Below are 22,020 nucleotides of genomic sequence, written 5' to 3'. Positions count from 1 at the left end.
AGAGAGATCATCTTGTTCCAACCCCTCTGCCATTGGCAGACATTGGGACACCTTCCCCTATCCCAGGTTACTCAGAGCCCCATCCAACCTGGCCTTGAACAATTCCAGGGATGGAGCAGCCGCAGCTTCTCTGGGCACCCTGTGCCAGGGCCTCGGCACCCTCACAGGCAGGAATTTTTCCTAATATCTAATCTAATACCTAACCTCCTGTCTGTATGAAGCCATTCCACATTGTCCTATCACTCCAGGCTCTTGTAAGTAGTCCCTGTCCACCTTTCTTGCAGGTTCCCTTCAGGTCCTGGAAGGCCACACTGAGGTCACCCCAAAGCTTCTCCTCTGCAGGCTGAACAATCCCAGCTCTCCCAGCCCTTCCTCCCAGCAGAGCTGCTCCATCCCTCTGATGATCTTTGAGTTCCTCCTCTGGACTGGCTCCAGCAGCTCTAGGTCCTTCCTGTGCTGGGCCCCAGGGCTGGGGCAGCTCTGCAGGTGGGGTCTCACCTGAGCACAGGGGCAGAGGGGCAGAATCCCCCCTTCCCTGCTGCCTCACTCTGGGGTGAGCCCAGGATTCTGAGCTGTGGTCAGACTTCCCTGGTCCATGTCCGGCTGGGCCCCAGTGTCAGAGCACAGCAATGTTGTTCTGAGCACCCACGATGCTGTTTTTGGCACTGCCTCTCCTTCAGCATGTAGGAGGGATCCTGACCTGCCTTCCTCTTGTGGCTGCACACAAGGTTCTGTATCAATAAGAAAATTGTTTGTGTTATCTCAGTCAATTAAGGAGTGTGTTTAGAAATAAAGAGGCGAAGCCCAGAGCTGTAAGGTGTGGTACATGCTTTAACAAAACAAAAAAATCCAACCCCGAACAAAGAAATTATAGGGATGGAAAATTCTTCCTAGGAACAGCAACTTTAGTTAAATATGTAAGCAGTAATATTCAGTGAAATGTAGATCAAAATTTTAAAAAGAAAACCCCATCTCAGAGTGAACCTCAAGTATTCTTCTTAAATCAGAAAGGAAAAAAATAGATATTTGTGTTTTTTTTTTTTTTTTTCTGGGGGAAAAATAAATGTAAAAGGTCACAGCATGTCTCTAACTTATGTGGACATGGCTGGAGGGAAATGCTGTGTGCAGAGTTCTCCCATGGACTCCAGGCTGCAGTTCAAAGCAATAATTGTAAATGATCAGTCAGTGCCCTGCTTCTGCCTTGTGCACTCGTCTGAGCAGGAAGATCCTGGATGCTGGGATTCCGAGGGGAATCACTGCCATTGGTGCTGAGATGTAACTGGATCGTAGCCACATCCCCGAGTGGATCCACCACCACCACAACAGAAGAAGTTCTGTGACGTTTTCTGGTGTTTCATAGTGGCACATAAACATCTCTAGCCCTGTTCTGAGTGCTGGCATCAGGCACTTCGCACCAAGCACTGACTCTTGCTTGGGGTTTGGCTGTGGGAATGAGTTGCTGTGGCTTGACAAATTAACAGACATCAGCTGAGCCCCAGGAACCAATTTGGTGCACCCTCATAGCCTGTGGCAACGGGAAGGTAAAATACATTATCAGCTGGAAAGAAAGAAGGAAGGAAGGAAGGAAAGAAAAGGAAGGAAGGAAAGAAAAGGAAGGAAGGAAAGAAAAGGAAGGAAAGAAGGAAAGAAAAGGAAGGAAAGGAGGAAAGAAAAAGAAAGAAAGAAGGAAAGAAAGAAGGAAAGAGAAAGAAAGAAAAAGAAAGAAAGAGAGAAAAAGAAAGGAAGGAAAGAAAGAACGAACTAATCTCACTTGGTTTATCCTTTTTTGAGGTGGCCCAAGAACAGGCAAATGAGGCAGAGCAGATACTGAGGAGTTTTTCAGTCTGTGGTAACTTCTGTGTCTCAGCTCTTGGTCTATAAATCTGCCTGTGCTCAGATTGCCTTAAAATCCTAAATAAAGCCAAAGTCAGACCAGTGTGGATGTCTGCAGGCTCTCCTGCCTTTGGTGGGAATAATGAGGAATGGGCCATCAGGTGGGCTGGTATAAGGTAATGAGTGAAAATCAAGCAGACCAAGTTAATGCCAGCTCTGTTAATACATTACCTCCACAAAATCAGAGCGTTTGTCAACTTCTAGACAGGTCCCCACGAAGTTTTTATTTCCTTTTTGATTTTTACATTTTCTAAAATGCAGGGTCTCGTGTCAGAGGAAGAGTGGTGGGGGCAGAAATTAAGATATTTGTTAAAATTAGAAGTGACTGAATTTCTGAGTGTGGATTTCTCCTACATTTTCTTTCTTTCTAAAGAAGTGGTGTGTGATGTGCCACGCCTGTTACAGCGTACTCAGACACACTGCTGATTTTGTGGGGGACAGATAAAGTAGACTTTGGGGATGACTTCAGCTTTGTGTGTCACTTTGTTGTGAATTGTCATAAATAGCCCAACCTCAACCTCACACCCTTCAGGAGATACTTACTCTAGCATTGAAATTGCCAAATACACCAATTTTTGTGCTAATTATGGACGGCCTTGCTGTGGGAAGTGTACAAGGAACCTGGTGGTGCTTATTTCCATGTCAGGGGGAGAGATGGTTAAATTGGAGGATGAAAATGCCTTTTTGAAGAGTAAACAGGTAAAAATATAACTTTCCTCTTACTTTGTTTTCTGTGGAACCTCCTTCATCTCTCTTGGAGAGTCTCAGCACCTTGTAGTACTAGGATCTTCTCTTGTAGACCATCCTATGGGTTTTCCTAATAACTGCTGACAGCCCTCTTGCCATGCAGTGGTTTAGTAGTTTGGGGCCTAAAATGCTTCCTTCTAACCTAAATTCTTGGCTGCAGTATAGGGGCTTCTGGAGGGTGGGTGCTGTGATGGTCTGTGATTAGAAAGCATAATGAAATTTACTTCTGTCCTCAAACTTGGCCACTATAAACATGGACTGCAGAGCCATAAGTGGAAGACCTCTTGGACTAAGATCTTGGGTTAAAACAAGTTGCAGATAGCAGAAAACAAAACCTGAGTTCAGAAGAGGTTAAAATCCATAGCAGCAGTAAAAAGAATGATTACAAATCAATGCAATAAAAGAGATGGATTGGAATAAAGATAAAATAGAGAAGTTTGAGAAAACCATGTTATAAAATGATATAAATCAAGAATTGACCAGGGTGGCCATGAGTCCAAGAATGGTTTCAGGTCTTTCTGGTTGCACTCACTGCTTGATGAGATTTCAGAACATTTGGTCATCCTTGACAAAACCCACCCTGGTCCATGTTTACTTACCTGAACACTTATTAATCCTTAAAGAGCAAAAACCTGCTGTCCTTAACTCAATCCTGATTGCTGGTAGGGAAGTGAAGTCGCAGGGATGAGATATGGCCCTGGGTGACCCCTGTACTGGGATGCTTTGGAAACTCTGTTTTCTCAGGATGCTTGTTGGTGGAGTGTCTGGAAAAGATGGCTTGGGAAGTATTTATCAAACCTGTGTGTGCAGGAAAGCACTGTATCTGTTGGGGTTTTAACTGTATCCATACATTTAAATTTTATCCCTTCTTGAATAATGGGATGTTTCAGTGCCTGGCACTGATGTGTATGATCTGCTTTTAACTTAAATCTGGTCTAAGCACAAATAAGTGATGCAGCCAAGATAAAGTGATTTTTAAAACTAGACCAGAGTCCTGTATACTTCACCATCTACTCTTATAACCATCTCTATAAAATTATGTATAAATCTGATAATGGTTAGTTGAGGGATGTGGACAGTCCTACTCACTGCCTGAAGTGATGACCTGGTACTGAGGTGGCAGCATCTAACCCCTGTCAGGTGGGACGATTTCAGGTAAGTCAGGTCACCCTGGCTGTGTCTCATTTTATCCATAAAATAGGGATAATGAACTGTGCTTGTGTCCTCCAGAAGATCTTGGTATTTCCTGGTGAGCAAGATATTCCTGCTTTATAGGAAATCAGCCAGATCTATAACTCTGGTTTGTAGCAGAGGAAAACACGTAACAAAAAAGAAGAAAAAATCAGTGTAGAACACTAATAATTATTCTAATAAATGCTTTAATTTTTGTTGTTGTTTCGACTCAGAAGAACAAGCAGGAACATTTCAGAGTTTTCCTAGGGCTGTCTGGTATTCCTGCTTTAGTTACACTGCAGACTTCACTCCAAGACCTTAAATCAAGATCCCCACCAGACAAAACCTGCTGTCTGCTCTCGCTGCCCAACAATATTTGCTTGATGAGAACTTCGACTCTCGCTGGTGATGAGAGAAACTGATCCTGAGCTCATCTGTCGGTGCAAGAACTGCCTCAAGAGCATCCAGCAGCTCTGCAAGGTCTGAAATGAATCTGTCAGTGCACTGACCTTGCCTTTGCCCTTACTCCAAGTATATGCATTGCTAGATATCAACAATCTAAACAGAGCTAAAACCCTAAGCAACCAAAACATAAACAATCAAAACAACAAATGCATTTGTTGCATTAGCTGACAGCACCCATAATGTCACTGGACAAATATGTAAATACTGACCTAAATCCCTTTGCTGGAGACTTTTGTGCTCACTTTAAATGTTGGAACAGACAGCAGCTCCAGCATGGATAGCCCTGGGTCTGACCAGAAACCTCTGTGCCCACATGGCCCTGGGCACGGAGCCCTTCTGCTCCCCCTCGGACTCTACAGCACTTCAGGGAACCATGATGGAAAGAGGATTTCACTCTTGGGAATCTGGCACCACTCATTAGCATTCAATTAATTAAAGCCAAACTTCTAACATCTTTTGGCCGAGCTCAAAAAAATAGACATCTGAATGTGCAGAAAACTGGAGTGCTGACCCAATCCATCAATTAGTTGGACATTAATTGCATTCTTTCCCACTGACTTCAGGAGCTGTGGATCAAACCAAATGTGGTTGTCTGGGTGGAATCATCTTTTTGCTGCTGAACCCAAAAGACTTTCCTAGGTGTTTCCTGAAGTAGGTAATTGACATTAATGTTCCTTTGCAGCAGGATGGGTAATGGGAACAGGATAACCGTGCCCTGGTGGTGCTGTGGCCATGCTGCCTAAGCAGGGTATTCCAGCCTCTCCAATCTCCAGGGACAGATGCTCAGATTTTGCAGCACCATGGAAATTGATATCAAGTGGTTCTTGTTTTTAGCATTTTGGCTGAGCAGGGGGTGCTCAGTTTTCCCAGCACTGCCTGTTCCCCAAAGAGCAGGAGAGGCTGGTGATGTGGGTCACGATGAAACCGAAAGGCTGGAGATAGATTTTCAAATGTGCATTTTTAAACATCCAAGGAATGGCTTTTTGGCAGTAATCATGAAAGTATCTGCACTGTGCAGTTAGTTGGGACATGAATTTGTGTGTCAGTAGTGTCCATGTTAATGTATCCATGTTAATATATCTGTGTCCAGATAAATAGAAAAAAAGGAGCCAGTTCATCAAAATCATTAAATATTCAAGCAAACCTGTCTTTTTATTGCAATAACTTTCGTAAAGCAGGCTTAAAATAATTTTGAATGTTTCTTACCCCTTGGATAACAGAATTTTTTGGTAAGGATTAGGCCACTGCTGATGTTAATAGCTCTTTATGACTTAATAACTAATTCTGGAGTGCCTCTTCCTCACTGAGGTGGTGTTCACCTCGAGATAGGCAGCGTTCCCTGACTTCTGGAGATCTGTGATTTGCTTTATGCACAATATTAAGTATCTGTGGTATTTCCAAATGCTTAACTCAGACTGATTTCAGCAGGAGCCAGGCAGCTCGCTGCCCTCTGGGATCCGTGATGCAATTTACTATGTATAAAACAGCCATAATGCCATTTACCTGCCTCAGTGCAATTTTATGAGGATAAAACTAAAGCTGGAATTGTCCTTAAGAGTGTTTCTGACAGCACAACTTTTCAACAGCTTTTTGGGGAAAACATATTCAGTGGCTGTGCTTTCTGTGAAGAGATGTGGAGGGAAACAATTTGGTATGATTTTAAGGGAACCGAAACCCAGGATTTCCTATTCTGTACTGATGCTTGCCCTGTTTAGAATTTCTGTGGGCAATATTTCTATTTGGAATAATTTTTAACAATAATCTGGGTGCTTCTAAACACGATTGGAAGTGATCATAGAATGGTTTGGGTTGGAAGGGACATTGAAGCTCATTCAGTTCCACTCCCTGCCATGGGCAGGGACATCTTCCACTATCCCAGGTTGTTCTGCTCTTATTTTGGTCTGTGACAGTGAAAATACAGTAAAATCCTATTTACTCTATTACAGGGAGGCCCTCCAGGGTCTTGTGGCAGATTCATGTTTGGAACTTTGCTGTCAGTTATGTGATTTCACCTTAATTCTCCTCATTTTCTGTATCAGCACATGAAGGAAAAAGAGGATTGCTTAAACACAGGTTCTCCCCCACTGAAATGACAGGTACTTACTAGAGAAAAACTACTGCACATTAGAAAACCTGAGAAAACAAATAATATTGGAACACTTCAAATATTTGGTTTCGTATATAACTATGGAAGTGCAGCAAGTCGCTGCTTTTCTGTAATACTGAAAGGGACATTTTTAATAGAAAGTTCTGTTATCTGCTCTTGTGTAATTTCTTCTAAAATACCGAATAACCAAGGAAATTTTTCATTTGTAATGTAATTTAATTCTGGATTTTATTTTTGATTATGGTCGAGGTTAACTTTGATGTTTTCCAAATGCATTTCAAAGACCATTTATTCAGCTAATTTTGAAGGCAAAACCAGACTGAAACTTTTATCCCAGTTGGTAAGCAGCTATCCCCTAGTTTTATTCAAGTTTTCACATAAAAATGCCAGTCGGGAATAAAACTGACAAATATATTCAATCAAAGATGGAATATTTTTTCCTCTTAAGTTGGAAATGGCTTCATTAAAATAAAAGCACCACCTTAGGGATTGCATAAAGCAGAATATTGGTACCTAAATGGTATTTATGACTGGGCTAAATGTAAAGTGAATTAAAATTTAAAGGATTGTAGTCAGGTAGGCCAGAGCCATTCGGAGAGGAATGTCCATTAAGAAGATGGAAGAACCTGCTGTCCCCAGCGACAGGCACACGTCGGGCTGGTGGTCAGACACCTACACACTCAGTGGCACTGGGAATGGAAATATCCTGGGTGAACCCTGAGGTACATGAGTGGTGTTTACTTCAGGCAGAGAAAACAAAATCCTGCTGCAAACATCCAGGGATGTGCTTAATTTTATGTACATTTATGTGTATATGAGATACAGATTTATGGGAGTGTATGTAGAAGGATGTCTATATGTGAAATATGTGTAATATTTTATAGAGAGATCCATGATTGCAATATATTGTCTATTATAGCTATTATATCTATTTGTTATATATGTATTTTAAATCTAGATATGTGTGATATATATTGTATGCTATACAAAGACATCTATACCATGTATAGATCACATCAAATTATATATAGATATGTATTATATTTAGGTATAAAATATTACAGCACTAGCAGGAAACTGCAGATGAAAATGAACAACGCAGTTAATGATGCAGATTATAACCTATTTCAGGTTAAATCCATTAAAATAAATTTGTTTACACATACCCTCCTATTTTACACAGACCACGACAAACTCTGCTGCTTCCACCTCTTAGTAAAAAGTTCAAACTGTGTTTTAAGGGATTCATCAGACACAGAGGGACAAGGAGCTTTCACAGTAGGTCTGCAAAGGACACACGGAATTTTTGATGTGAACAGGACAGAGAGCTGCTGGGTTTGCACTTCATCTGCACACACTGGGATTTACGTGTTACAGTTCCCTGTTTTTTATCTTTAAGAAGAATGAAATAATCACAGGATGGTTTGTGTTGGGATGGACCTTAAAACTCATCCAGTGCGTCCATGCCATGGGCAGGGACACCTCCCACTATCCCAGGTTGCTCCAAGCCCTGTCCATCCTGGCCTTGGACACTGCCAGGGATGAGGCAGCCACAGCTGCTCTGGGCACCCTGTGCCAGGGGCTGCCCATCCTCACAGGGAAGGATTCCTTCCCAGTATCCCATCTAACCCTACTCTCCTTCCCTTTGAAGCTGTCCCCTGTGTCCTGTCCCTACAGTTGCTCAGTTAAATCATTGAACTGAATTCTGCCCTCAGCAGTCAACATTTAACTCCACAATCAGCAAGTGCCTGGCAGAAGTTCTTGAAAGACTTGTTTTTTTCCCTACATCCCAGTTTCTTCATGGAGTAGCCATTGCTGAGTTACTACACAGAGGGGAGTTGCTCAGGAAGCAGTTTCTCATTACTCAAAGTGTTGGTGACCAAGCAGTAATTGTTCTTTGAGCAGTGTGCTTTTAATTTACAAATGCATTCCATGGAAACCCAAGATTTTCAGTTACAGTTTTGAAAAAGCAATTGAAAAAAATACCCAACCCTCTTTAATTGACTGTCATTGTCTGACACCTCTGTCTGCACTTCCCTGGCCATATTACTGTTGGGTTTTACTCCAAGTATTGCTCTTGTTTCCCTGAAAAAAACCCACTTGCATCCTGGATTCAGGCAAAATGCTGAATCCTGAAGTTTATTCACCCAGCACCAGCCCCCTGAATATTGTGCACCCAGGATCTTGACAGTTACTGGTGTGGAGAAACAGACACCGTGCAATTCACCACCTTTGAAAAAGATCTGGGGAATTTGTGTGGCAGTCATTTGCATAATTTTATTTATTGCCTGTTGCTTCTGCCCAGCTACTCCCTGCTGCAGGGTGCTCCTGGCCCTGTCCTGTCCCTTCTCTGCTGCCAGTTACACACTCACCAGTGTCACATCAGCACAACCATTGGTGTCACCTCTGGCTGTGGCCCTGGGTATTTAAGTTAGCATATTGTAATACTATAAAGCTTTAAATCCAGAGGCATGTGAGCTGGGATATATCTATTTATTAGAATATTAGCATCTCTAACATGACATTTTACACACTGCTTTGAACCACACAGTGCATATTCCTTTATTTAAATAGTACCTCTGAGCCTTAATGTCTTCTTTCCAGTTTGGACAGATTAGCTGAGTGGGTAACTGGTATCCTTTCCTTACCCATCTGCTTTGTGCCACACTCAGATCTTTGATAAGACAAAGATGACTAGTGGGATGCTTTGTAAAGTGCATGTCTTTGTAGCTCTGCATTTTATATACCTTTATACACACATATATATATATTTAATTTTCCACTTTATATTTTGAAATATTTTTATAAAACTTTTCAGAAAATGTTTTATTTATAATAAAACCCTGGCATTTGCTGAGCAAGTTAATAGACATTTAGAAGCAGTGTTAAAGTGAATTTTCTTCTCCATCTTGCTTTCTACCTTCGCCTAAACATTCAAACACATGATCAAAACTATGAGGGTTTGAAAGGATCTCCCAGCTGGGCTTTGCAGACCAGAAGTCCAGTTTAGCAGTGGAGTTCTACCTGGCAGTGCTCATACACTGTCTGCATTTAACTAGGAAGCAAAAGATTTAAAGCAGCCCAAAATATCTTTCCAGTTTCTTAAGGGGCTCCAGGAGAGCTGGAGAGGGTCTTTGGACAGGGGATGAAGGGACAGGACACAGGGAATGGCTTCCCACTGCCAGAGGGCAGGGATGGATGGGATACTGGGAAGGAATTCCTGGCTGGGAGGGTGGGCAGGCCCTGGCACAGGGTGCCCAGGGAAGCTGTGGCTGCCCCTGGATTCCTGGAATTGTCCCAGGCCAGGTTGGAGCAGCCTGGGATAGTGGGAGGTGTCCCTGCCCGTGGCAGGGGGTGGGACTGGATGGGCTTTAAGGTCCCTTCATCCCAAGCCTTTTTTGTGATTCTATGATTCCTGAAGGAGGGCAGTGATCCAGGTACTCTGAAGTGTTTTGTGGTCCTTGAGGAGATGGGGATCAGGTGGCACTTGGCCAGCTCCTCAACACTCTGATGGTTTATGGCTGCAGTTTGTCTCTGAAGTTCCCTCCTCCCTTTTTTTTTCTTTTCCAAGTGTCTTTCATGACCCAATAGAGCTGGAAGATGGAGCTGACAACCCAGTTGTGGTTTCTCATATCACTTCAACATCATTTTCTCCTAAAGGAAAATGGGGTCTTATTCATACAGGGCAAAATTAAGCTCATTCTGGAACACCTGTGTGATACAAGCAATTGGATTTTAAGTGCTTTTGCAGAAAGTTTGTGGGGGAATGAGTGAAAGAAAAAGGGGTTCTGGTGGGCGAAGGCAGAGGGAGATGCATCACCAAAACCCAAACCTTTTCCAGGTCAGTGATTCAGAGTGGTTACTGAGCATTGCTTGGAATAAGGGACTGCAGGGAAGAAGGAAGTGAACAAAACCCCCTTCATTTATGAAGATAAGTTCTGAAACACTGCACTTTCTGGACTGTTTTCAGTTGGTTTGTGGGATGATAACCACAAAACTGTGCTGCAGAGATTTGAATATAACATGCCATGTAAAAAACGAGAGTGTATGAGAAATATGTCTTTAATCTGAGGCACGAAAATAAAATGAAGCTATGGATGAACTGTGCTAATTGCCTCTCGCAGTTACGGGCTCTGACTCATAAAAGTACCAGACTGACACCAGCCGAAATCACACACAAGAAAGCAAACAGAACATTTGGAAGTCACTTTTGAAAAGGTTAATATTTGCTAAGGAGGGGGAATCATATCTTGGGGGGAGAATGTGCAAGCTGCTCTTGGAGCAGAGAGAACTCCACTCGTGGGTGGGGCCAAGACAGAGATGAGGGGTTTGTGTGTACTGGGGTAGCTGGTCCACCTTGGTATTGCCTGGAAGAGGGTGCCAGGGATACAAAGGGATACAGAAGGCACACTGGGAAGCTGGAGGGAGACTGATGAAAATCACTTTTATTTTTTCAAAGGAGTGTGTTATGGGAGGCCTGTTTGAAAATGATCAATTCTGCCAGTTCAAGGGGAAACCACTTTATTAACCTTGACTTGAGTAAACTCTGTGTTTAGAAGAGGTTTTGATATCATAAATATTTTATTTAAAACTTTTTAAGAAAGCCTTTGATAGTAAAACTCAGGACCTGAGTAAATTAGAAGGTGGGTTTTCCTGAACTTATCCAATGCATTTTGAATAGGTGAATGAACTTTTTAAGGAGTTGTTTGTCATAAAGTTCCAAAATTCATCAACATCATGTGCTGGGAAAAGGCAGGGGTGTGAAAAACTCCATTGAGAGATGGAAGCTGACCTCCTGCAGGCAGGGTGTTCTGGACAGAGCTTTAAAAGGATCTGGGAAAGGATCTGGGAAAGCTCAGCCCCTCCCAGTATTCTTAAAAAGATTTTACTGTGAGGTAGAAGCTAAAAAATGGACTGTGACATGTTAATTTCTCTGGGAAAGAGTATGGGAAGCACAACAGGCACCACAGGAAAACACCCAGCAGGTTTGGGGGCATGAGAGAATATGTGCACAGGGAACAATTTCCATTGCCTGTAAGGACAGAAACGTGGGGGATGGCTGATATCAAACACTTCTCTGCTACTGGATGCCCCAGAAGGGATCTGGCAGGTCACTGCGTACTTGTACACATTTAGCAGCCCTTTATTAAGGAATTTCCACAAAAATATCATTTGGGCCATGACTCAGCACTTGAGGTAGGTGGCAAAGGAAAATAAAATACATTTTTAACCCCTGGAGGTGTTACAAAGCGTGATGTTTATAGAGGGGGTTTTGATGACACTGGTGCATTTTGCAAAAAAAATCCTTTATCATGAAGAAGTTCACAGGACTAAAGGAGGAGAATGTAAATAACCCAGGAGCTAGGCTGGGGTGGAAATGGTTGAAGGAGAAATCTGCACAGAGGAGCAGTGGGTGAGACCACAGTCTGTGTGCTCCACAGCCATGAGGAGAAAAGGGTTCCTCCCTGCAGGGGAAAATCCTGTTTTCCCTCATTACCCAGAGTAACCAAGAGCATTCCCAAGGGATGTGCCCAGAGAAAACTTGTCTCAGTTCAAGCTTTACTGCATCACTTTCAGCCACTTCATCTGCTGGGCAGGCTGTACCTTCCACACTCTCAGACATACATTTAAAGTGTAGATCTGCAGTGCTCTCCTCACCTCCCATCCCTCTCTGGGGTTATCAGGGAACCTGAGGTCCTGAAGATGCAGCTGTGGGTCATTTTTGGGGCCATCTCAAATTGATTACCATGTCCTTGCAGTGTGTGCCCCAGAGCTGGGTGTGTGTGGCAGAAAGCTCTGTCCAGGGTTATGCAGGGAGAGGAGTCACTTCAACAGTTGTACTTTATACAGATGAGGAGTCAGGTTAGCAGTGCATAGGAAAAGCTTTTGGTTTTGTTTATTTGATAACAATAATAATAATAATAATAATAAAGAATTCTTGCTCTTAAGTAGGTCATTGTTAGAGGAAGACAGTTCTGTTGTTTCAGTGAGGGTAATTGGAGCCCTCTCAAGACTGAGACACACCTGGAGGACATTTGCTAATGGGATTGAAAAAGTGGTTGGGTGTAGCCTGGAGTTTGGAATTAAGGTCATCAGAGGGTAAAAGCTCCTGGGCTGGGTCAGGCTGATGCTGCTCACCTGAGGGAGTGATGGTTGAGCAGCAGCAGCTGCAGCTGAACTTCCTGCAGTGAGATCACCTTGGGTGTGATGGAAGGAAGCTCTGCTGTGTGCTCACTCATCCTCCCATTGCACAGAGTGAGAGGAGCCTGGGGAGCCACCACCTCTTCCTCCTCCTGTTTCTGAGCATCATCTGCAGCTCAGGGTAAGTGTGATGCAGCTTTTGTCTTTTCGGTGGTTTTTGGTGCACTGTACAGAGTCCATGGCGTTGTTTAGCTTGGTTTTGGAGGGGTTGCATTAAACCTGGGTGGTGTTAATAATGAAGAGAGATGTGAGGCTGAGATGTGGCTCTGAGTTGGTCTGAGCTTTGGGGTGAGTTTGATGCACTATATCCTATTTTGTGGTCCATGAAGACCAAAAGGTTTTAAATTCAGGTTTTATTGTAAGGAAACTGGAAAGTGCTTTCAATAGAGAAATTCACAAGGGTTGTGGAAGGTAGAAATTATTCTTGTTGTCTCCTTGAGAGCTGCTCTTTGTTTTTAGGCTTGGTTTTGGCTGAGTAAGTGGCTCTTGGAGCCGTAGCATGTTCTGTGTAGTGTTGAAGAGACTTTTTGGAAGTTTTATTTCCATTTCCAGGTTAGTGTCTGGCTTGTTCTGGTCTGTACCAGCACCACTTGGCCCAGCTGGTTGCTCACTGGTGCTTTCCCAAGGTTTGTCCATGATGTGTTTCTTTAAAGGTTCATATATTTCTTGTGGGCATAAGTTTTTGCTATTTCAGTTTCTTAATTGACAAACTTTGTGGCTGAATCTAACACAGAGATATGGCAGCTGCTCCTGCAATTCATGGAAATGCAAAGCCAGTGGTATAAAGGAAACACAGAGAGCTTTGGGTATGAAGCTGAAGATCCAGGGGAAAGGGCTTTCTCTAGCAAAATCAGGACTGAGTTGCTTGTCCTGCAGGAAAAAAAAAAAAAAAAGGAAGAAAAATCTGCTATTCTAGACTGCTTTTCTCATTTTCCTGCAGTAAACTGCCTAAATGTCAATGAGTGTGTTAATGTACATCTAGTCTGGTTTTTCCAAATAGTGCAACAGGGATATGTGATGATGAATCAAATATCAGCATGGATTTATGTCGTTTTTGATGGTTTTGGGATTTGTTTGTGTGTATCGGCACTAGTTCGTACTAATTGTTTAATGGAAAAAATGCATTTAATTCAAATAGATACTGGGGAATCGTGTGAAATCCTGATTTCTTCTTAGTTTTGCCAGATAGAAGTACCAGTGCCTGCTTCTGGTGGAAGGTAATGGTGCCATTGCCAGAATAAAGGGATTGTTCCAGAAGAAATCAGCTGGTCCAGGTGCTGGGTGCAACCAAGGGGAATAAATTGGCGTGCCTTAAATTGGGTGTGTGGGATGTGTAAGAATTCCTGTTGTGTTTTGGCTGGGGAAAGGGACACAGGGCTGTGCTGCTGGAATTTGGAAAGGTTTAGGCAGTGTCAGGTTAACACATGAATTTGAAAAAATTTGGCTTTTTCTGTGGCAGTTTCCTGAAAGTGGGGTCAGCTTCTATAGGCTCTGGTAGGAGATGCACCTGGGCTGCTACAGCAGGGTAAATCCTGAAGCTGTGGTATATTTGCATCATTTTGACTGATTTTTCTCGTGGTACTCTGCTGTGGTGGTTCAACTCTGTTGTTTTTCCCTTAAAACAAGGATGGGGAAGGCCTGTGGTGGAGCTTGTACAGAGGCACATGCCTGGGTGGGAAAGAGCTGCTCTCCCCAGCTGGGGAATTGCTGCACTATACAGAATTCAACAGAAAACTTCTGATTTGCAGCAGCTGTGGAAATAATTAAAAATGTGTTTTCTGTACCTGAATAATTTTCTGTGTGTATGAGTGGAGCTCACTCAGACTCTTGCTGCTGTTTGTCTGTGCTGTGACCCAACTTATTTATCAGTAGCAGCAAACTGTTAGTCACTCTCAGAAGTATCCTGAATAAAATGTGCCAGCTCGACTGCACTCAGAGTGGGGGAAGGAAAAAAAAAAACAAAACCCCAACCCCACAACAAAAAAAGCAAAGAAAAAAACCTCCTTGAAACCTGATCTGGCTGTTATGGGAGACGATTATTATAGTTCTTCACTTGCAAATTTTCCATTTGTGTTAAGTTGCTTCCCACAGTCTCTCACTGTCACATTCATTCAGAAGCCAGAATGGCATTACAGAGTTCAGTTTTTTGGCTCGTTCCCTCCAGTTCTGCCTGGAGACTGGATGTACAGGATGTAACACAAATCTTCCCCCAAAATTCTGCCCTCCTGGTTGTCCTTTTTTTTTACTTGAAAGCACTTCTTAGGCTCTCCTTCTCTTTCTTTTGTTCTGACTCAAATATGCTTTGAAAACAAAACAAAACACTTGAAATGGCAATTTTGGAGCTTCCCCCTTGCAAAGCTCTTCCTCTTTCAGATGATTCATAAAAGAAATAAAAACCAACTTAAAAATCCTGATTTGAAGCTGCCCTCACTTGTCCAGAGATGCTCTGAGGGCTGGAGCCCCTCTCCTCTGGAGATAGTCTGGGAGAGCTGTGGTGTTCAGCCTGTTTAAAGGCAAAATACATTAAATTCAAGGAGCTTCTGGAAAATAATATAAAATCCTGATTTCTCCTCAGTTTTGCCACGTAGAAGTAGTGGTGTCTGCTTATGGTGGAAGATAATGGTGCCATTGCCAGCATAAAGGGATTGTTCCAGAAGAAATCAAATTAGAGTTGAGAACTCTTCTCAACTTTGGGGAAGAGAAAGCTCCAGGGAGACCTTAGGCTCCTTCCAGTGCCTAAAGGCCCTCCAGGAGAGCTGGAGAAGGACTGGGGACAAGGCATGGAGGAACAGGACACAGGGAATGGCTTCCCAGTGCCAGAGGGCAGGGATGGGTGGGATATTGGGAAGGAATTCTTGGCTCTGAGGGTGGGGAGGGTGTGGGCTGGAATTCCCAGAGCAGCTGTGGCTGCCCCTGGATCCCTGGCAGTGCCCAAGGCCAGGCTGGACATTGGGGCTGGAGCAGCCTGGGACAGTGGGAGGTGTCCCTGCCCATGGCAGGGGGTGGAACAGGATGAGTTTCAAGGCCCACCCCAAACCAGTCTGTGCTCTTCAAAGCAATGCAGAGTGAGGCTGTCTAATTTTCCTGAATTAATTAGTTTTATTTGCAGCTGGTTATCACCCTGCTCTGGAATATCCATGGTAGGTTAAAGAGAGCCCTGTGCCTGCTCTAGATGTTATCAGTCTGGCCTTGTAGTTCAGAATTACCACCACTATTCCAGCAAGGACCAGGAAACTCACTCCCACTCATTGCTGGCATAAGGTGCCTCACATCCTCCTCCCTGCCATGGTTTCCTCAGTGTTCCCCCTTCTCTGATGGAGAGGTATTTGCAGCAATGATAACAGTTCTTAAAAAGAAAGTAATAAAATCTGTGTACACTTTTTAAGTTTTTTTTAAAGCTTGTGATTTCCTCCCAACAAAACTGTCACTGAAGCTGGTAACCACATTTAGTAGGAATGATTAGAGATGTGTGACAAATTTACAACAAAATGCACAGCAAAACTGGGAACATTTTTCTTTTCATCAGCTCTGTGAGAAGTGAGGAGGGAGAAACATGTTTTCCTCTCTCTTTCTGCCTGACAGAATACTCGAAAATTTAAGATAGGGGAGTATAACTTCTGAATAATGTTTCTGTTAAGTATGAACCAATTTTTTTAATAGAGAAAATACGTTCTGGATGGCAATTGGATGTCAGTTGCCAGTGGTTAATATCATTAATCAATGGGGATGGGATATCTTGCCTTATCATAACAAAAAGGTAGAAGGAAATTGCTCTTGGTTTTACAGTAGTTAATAAGGCAAAATTTTTTGAAGGAATGATAAAATGTGCTTGTTCCATAATGGTCATATTTAAAATACTTGCAAAACATGCCATGGTGTTTACATTTTGGTTCTTTACTTCTTGTGCCCACAAAAATTGGTGTAAAAATATAAATATAAGAGCCTGTGCTCCCATGGGAGGGACTAAACCACTTATCTTCATGGTTCAACAAAATAAAGCGCTTCAAGGTGTTTCTTTGCTGATTTAATCAGTATCCAGCAGTCTTTCTTATTTTCTAGTTTCTAATAGAATATAGAATTTCACTTTATTTAGGTCAAGGTAAAAAAAAAAAGTATTTTTTAATAGATGGTGTTTTTTGAGGACAGGGATATCTACAGATTACATCTTTTAGATGAATGTTCTTTGGAACAGTTTTTTAAACAGTGTTGAAAGCAGGTAAAATTATATCTCATAGATTCCATCCAAAATCCTGAACAGAGCTAATGAAAGGCTGATTCTCCTAAGCAGAGGTACATCCTATATTGGGTTGAGATTAGCAGCAGCACAATGGAAAAGGATTAGGGGTAAAAGTATGTGGGGGCCTCAATCTAAAGTAAGTTAGTATTAAAAATTATGTCTGGAAGTCATTTAAATCCCCCAGTAATGGTTAAGTAGAGGGAAAGCAACAGTATTGAAGTGTTAAGGGAGGATATTGGCCTATTGGTTGTTGGGTGGAGGGAATGTAAAGGTGTTGGACAACTTTGGGAAAATATAACACGCACCTCCATGATGTTAGATCATTGTTAAATACCAGACCTTCCCTGGAGTTACAATACTTCAGTTGTGCTCCAGGAAAGGCTTATCAGGAGAAAAGAAGTGTTGTGAGGAAGGGGGTTTTGGGATGATGAATGTCCCAGCTGATACTCTCGTCTGGAAGTAAATTGCTCATTTTTATACTTGGATTTTTATTAAAAAATATCTCGAGTATTGCAGTGGTGCTTTAAGTTAAAAATCAGGTCCTGAATATGCCATGGCATAAAGGTGGTCTATATAAGCTGTGACAGTACTAACATGTAAATTCTGTTTTTTTAAAATGCTGGGTCATTTTACATTTTGGGGGGCAAACATTGAAGCATTGTGTCAGTGTTTTGGTCTAAACCTGGATTTTTGAGTGTTTTCAGGGGGTTAACTGTAATAGCAAAAATGGTGTGCTTTTTCTGTCAATCTGTAAGTGTTGATCGTACTGTGCCACCAGGAGTTTTATGATGATAAATTTAGGTTTTGATTTGAACTGAGGTGTGTTTAATCCCAGGTACTAAACAATTTTACCCATGTAGGTTTAGGTAGATAAAGAAAATGACACACGTAAGGGGCGATGACAAAAAGAAAATGAAGGAGGGGGTTTATGATACTCAGTACCACCATTTCGATGGCTCGGGGAAGGGAAAGGGGGTTTGGTGTTCCTCTTCATGGAGGAATTGAAGAGATCCTTACCCCAAAGGCCACACTAAAATGCCACATAAAGTTAATCTGTCACGATCGTCGTGTGCCCTCATCAGTAATCTTCCAGCGACGTTGGGGTGTGGGATTATTTTTGACTCTGTTTTCCATCCTGAAAACCAGGGTACTGTTCCTCATCTGTCTTGCAAGGATGTTGTATTTACCAGGGAATGCATGCAGAAAGATTTCTGAAAGGTGCTCTAGAGTGCAAAGAATTATGGCATTGTTTTTATTCATGACTTGAGCTGGGTTTTAGTTAGTTGCACGCCTTTGTATGCCGCGTGTTGGGTTTTTACAGCAACGCCTGTGTTCTCTGGGTACCTAAGCAGAGCTTTTCATTTTCCAACTCCATCATTCAAATGCTGGATTCGTACCAAATTCACCTCCTCCGCACATTTGAACCTCATTATTAATAATAATATGGTTGGTTGCTGATGCTATATATTTGTTTTGCAAAGAGCTCGTTGAGAAGCTGGGCGTGTTAATAAGGTATGGTGTGTTTCTCCTGTGTTCTCAGCGAGGCTCCTGCCTGGAGCACGCAACTGGCACTGCCCATATTCTCTTTCCACTGCTCCTAGGCAGAGCACGCAGGCGTTTTCAATTCACCAGATCATTCACAAGTTACCTCCAACCCAACCTTGTCATTGCAATTCGTCACACTTACAGTGGATGCTTTTATGTGCTGTATCTCGCCGGAGTCTCATCGCGCCAGGCCAGTGCCACAGGGTACGAGACAACAACAAAGATCTCAAGCATAGTTTAAAAGGTAGCTCTGTAAAAGGGGGGAAATAATGGCTGCAATCGCTGCTAGATATCCTGTTCCCACAGATCCTGCAGCCTTTCCTTAATTTCAGACCAAAGCTAAGTAGTAGGGATGGCTGCCTTCCCCACTGCCACCCTAAGCCTGATGTATCTGGCACCCTCAGCATGGAGAAGCTCTGGCATGGTATTTCTGGAGGGAATATGTGGGATATGCCCAGCCCTTGCCCTGGAGGGATCTCTGCTGAGACAGGAGATTTCGCAGTCGCCCAGCAGGACTCCCTGAAAAGGCAGCCACTTCTTGGGTCATGGCGAGGAAAAGTGGACCCACAATCCTTTGAGAGACTCTATGCAGATCTTTCTGTAACCCATTGGTCTGTCCCAGACCCTCTGTAACCCATTGGTCCCCCACTGATCCCCTGTATCCCTATAAAAGGAAGCCCCCTGGCTCTGGGGAAGAGAGAGCTCGTCCCTGGCTTTCCCCTTCGCCAGAGGGAACCAACAATAAAGGTACCTCTGTGCGGAACCAGCCACACGGGCCTTCTCGTCTCTCTCTGGTCTGGCTTGGCCTGGAGGCCGCCCTGCAGAGCTGAGCTGGAATCACGAGCTGAGAATCACTAAAGAGCTGACAGCCTCTGCAGGGACTCCTCTGCCAGCAGCTGAGGGAAGACACTGGGCCTCGGGACGGCGATTCTTTTCAGGACCATCTCCCCAGACCAGTCACCTCTTCCTGGGTCAGAGCCACTGACCCCACCACCAGCTGGAATAGGAATACATTGGGCACAGTTTTGTTGTGAAAGATGTTTGAGGAGACTCTCCCTAATCACCTTTTGGCTAGCACTTTGTGGGAATTAGGATGGTGTTATGAATGGACCTCTGGCTATGTGGAGTTCCTGCTTTGCTGCAGGTTTCTGGGGTGTCCTTGGACAAACCATCAAAGGTTGCTTTATCTCTTGTTGGGAGCGGTGAAGTTATGCTATTCCTTACAGGATGAAAAAAAAGAAGGTGAGAACAAAATAGGTCTGCTTTCCCTCTGTTCTTCATCTGGAAAATGCAAGTCATAATTTTCTCATAATCCTTTCCCATCTGGTTTTTAGATACTGGAATTTGTGCCTTAGCATGTTTTCATACTGTCCCTAACGAAATGGTTTCCTGGTTTCAGTGATGACCCTCAGGTCATTGGAACTTTATTGGTAGTTTCTGTCAAGAGATGCTGTTGTCATGTGCCTTCTGTGGAGCCTTAAGGACAGTCTGTGCACTGCTGCCTCCCCTGGAGTCTCCAGTTGTTATTTCCTTTTGTGTGCCAGGTAAATTTGTTTTCTGTCAGCCCGGGTTAGTTCCGATAATGATTTGGTTACAGATACACCCGTGTGAGTTTTGGCACAAAATGTGTGCAAGCCTTAGCACATGGAAGGTTGCAATTCCAAGCCAAGGAATAGCTGCCTTGAGGTTCCCTCTTAAATTTCTCTTTTCTGTCACTAGAACTGTGCTGAAGCTGCTTTCTTCAGATTGCAATAAATTCCTGTCTTGGGAGAAAGACAGGATTTAAACTAATGCTGAACTACATGAGTGGAGAGGATTTTTTGGGAGTGAGAACTTTTGTAGAGGTTGGAGGAGGATGGTTGTCCTCAGGAACAGCATTTCCAACCCCATCACCAGGGATGTGATGTTACAGCAGACCAGTCAGTGCTGGGGAAAGTGCAGAAGGACCCAGTTCATCAGAGATGTGGCTGCTTAGCCAGTGGGTCTGTCCTGCTGCTGTTATTTTATGATATTTAAAGCCAGCTGGCCACGGATGCAGTGAGAAGGACGTATCCCTCTGCCTCCCCTCCCTTCCGTGCACACACTGGTGGTAGCAGAGCTTTTGACAGAGCTCCTGTGCTACCAGGAGAGGAGCAAATCCAGGTGTGCACACAGTGATGCACAGCCTCAGTCCTGCTGAGGCACCATAAATCATGGAGTCATAGAACTGGGCAGGTCAAAAATGACCTCTAAGATCTCCAGACGTTCTCCCAGCACTGCCAAGGTCACCACTAGTCAATGTCCCCAGGTGCCATGTCCACATGGCCTTTTATGCCCTACAGGGGTAGGGACTCCACCGCTGCCATGGGCAGCCTGTTCCAATGCCTGACCACCCTTGCAGTCAAGAAATTTTTCCAATATCCAACCCAAACCTCCCCTGGCCCAGCTTGAGGCCGTTCCCTCTCCTCCTGTCCCTGTTCCCTGGCAGCAGAGCCCGACCCCCCCGGCTGCCCCCTCCTGTCAGGGACTTGTGCAGAGCCACAAGGTCCCCCCTGAGCTCCTTTGCTCCAGCCTGAGCCCCTTTCCCAGCTCCCTCAGGAATTCTCCAGCCCCTTCCCAGCTCTGTTCCCTTCCCTGGACACTCTCCAGCCCCTCAGTGTCATTCTTGTAGTGAGGGGCCCAGAGCTAAACACAGGATTTGAGTCGCAGCCTTGAAAATTACAGCATTAAGCTTCACCCCTGGAACTGCCAGCACAGGCGCAGACTGTCAGCAGGTGATAGATTTTGGGAGCATTGTGGTGTCTATTGAAGTTAATAAGAGTTTTGGGTTGGTTTTTTTTTTTTTTTGTGGTCCCAGTGAAGCGAGAGGTGTGAAAGTTCTGCTGTTCGCTTTTTTCCTTGCAGGATGGTTTTTATGTTTCATTAAAAAGAGGAGGGGTGGTCCAGGACACCCCGGGTTGGGTGTGTTTGTGCTCTGCCTGGAAGTGCAGCGAGAGGCTTCTTTACTTCCTTTGCTTCCCCACCCGCCTGGCATTTAGTGTGTGTTTCCCTCGCTGTAACTGAGTGTTTCTATAATAAGATTAGGCCTGGACTTTTCATTGCTGCCTCTCAAGTTTCTGTGAACATGTTCTCAGATTGTAGGCATCTGCTCAAATACGCTTCCTGCAAACAGGCTCTGCTGCCCTCTCCCCTCCTGGAAAATGAAAGGATTGAAAAATGACAATTGCTGCCCAAGTCCTCGGGTTTCCTGGGGAGATGCAGGATCTCATTGCAGATAATATTCAGAAGATGCATTTTTTTTTAATGATTTTGTCAACAGTGGACAGGAAGAAAAGGTTAAATAGTAATGAGAAACTCCACTAATTGCACTTTTGAGGAGTGGTGCTGTAAGTGATTACACGCGTGGTTGAAAACCATACGTTGGCTTCACAAACACAGCCTGACCTACCTGTATATTTTCAATAAGAAGTAATGTCTCCTATTTCTGAGAGAAACTAAACCCCCCCCACCCCCCACCCTGCTGTTTTTAGCTATATACAAATGATAAAAGCAAAGACATCAAAGTGTGCAGCCTTTCAACTCATGCTCAATTAGAATAAAAGTTTGGTCGCTGTTTTAAACATTTCGGGCTAACTAACTGTGACAGCATCTCAGCTCTGCAAATGGGATGATT

The 22,020-nt window shown here is 43.6% G+C and overlaps 1 long non-coding RNA gene across 3 annotated transcripts in view; it reads left to right on the top strand.

Moving 5' to 3' along the window:
• The window catches only part of LOC138113227 (uncharacterized), a 246,140-nt gene that overhangs the window by 19,356 nt on the left and 204,764 nt on the right, over window positions 1-22,020 (top strand). For 2 of the 3 annotated variants that reach the window (XR_011152053.1, XR_011152051.1), the window contains exon 1: window positions 12,490-12,707. The exons of the other annotated variant lie outside the window; for it this stretch is intronic. This is a non-coding gene — a long non-coding RNA (uncharacterized lncRNA). Of the gene's footprint in view, window positions 1-12,489; window positions 12,708-22,020 lie in introns of those variants that run through there. 3 annotated transcript variants of the gene reach the window in all.

The sequence above is a fragment of the Aphelocoma coerulescens genome, chromosome 7, assembly GCF_041296385.1.
Source record: "Aphelocoma coerulescens isolate FSJ_1873_10779 chromosome 7, UR_Acoe_1.0, whole genome shotgun sequence".
NCBI lineage: Eukaryota > Metazoa > Chordata > Aves > Passeriformes > Corvidae > Aphelocoma > Aphelocoma coerulescens.
This window is presented reverse-complemented; position numbering and strand designations above follow the sequence as displayed.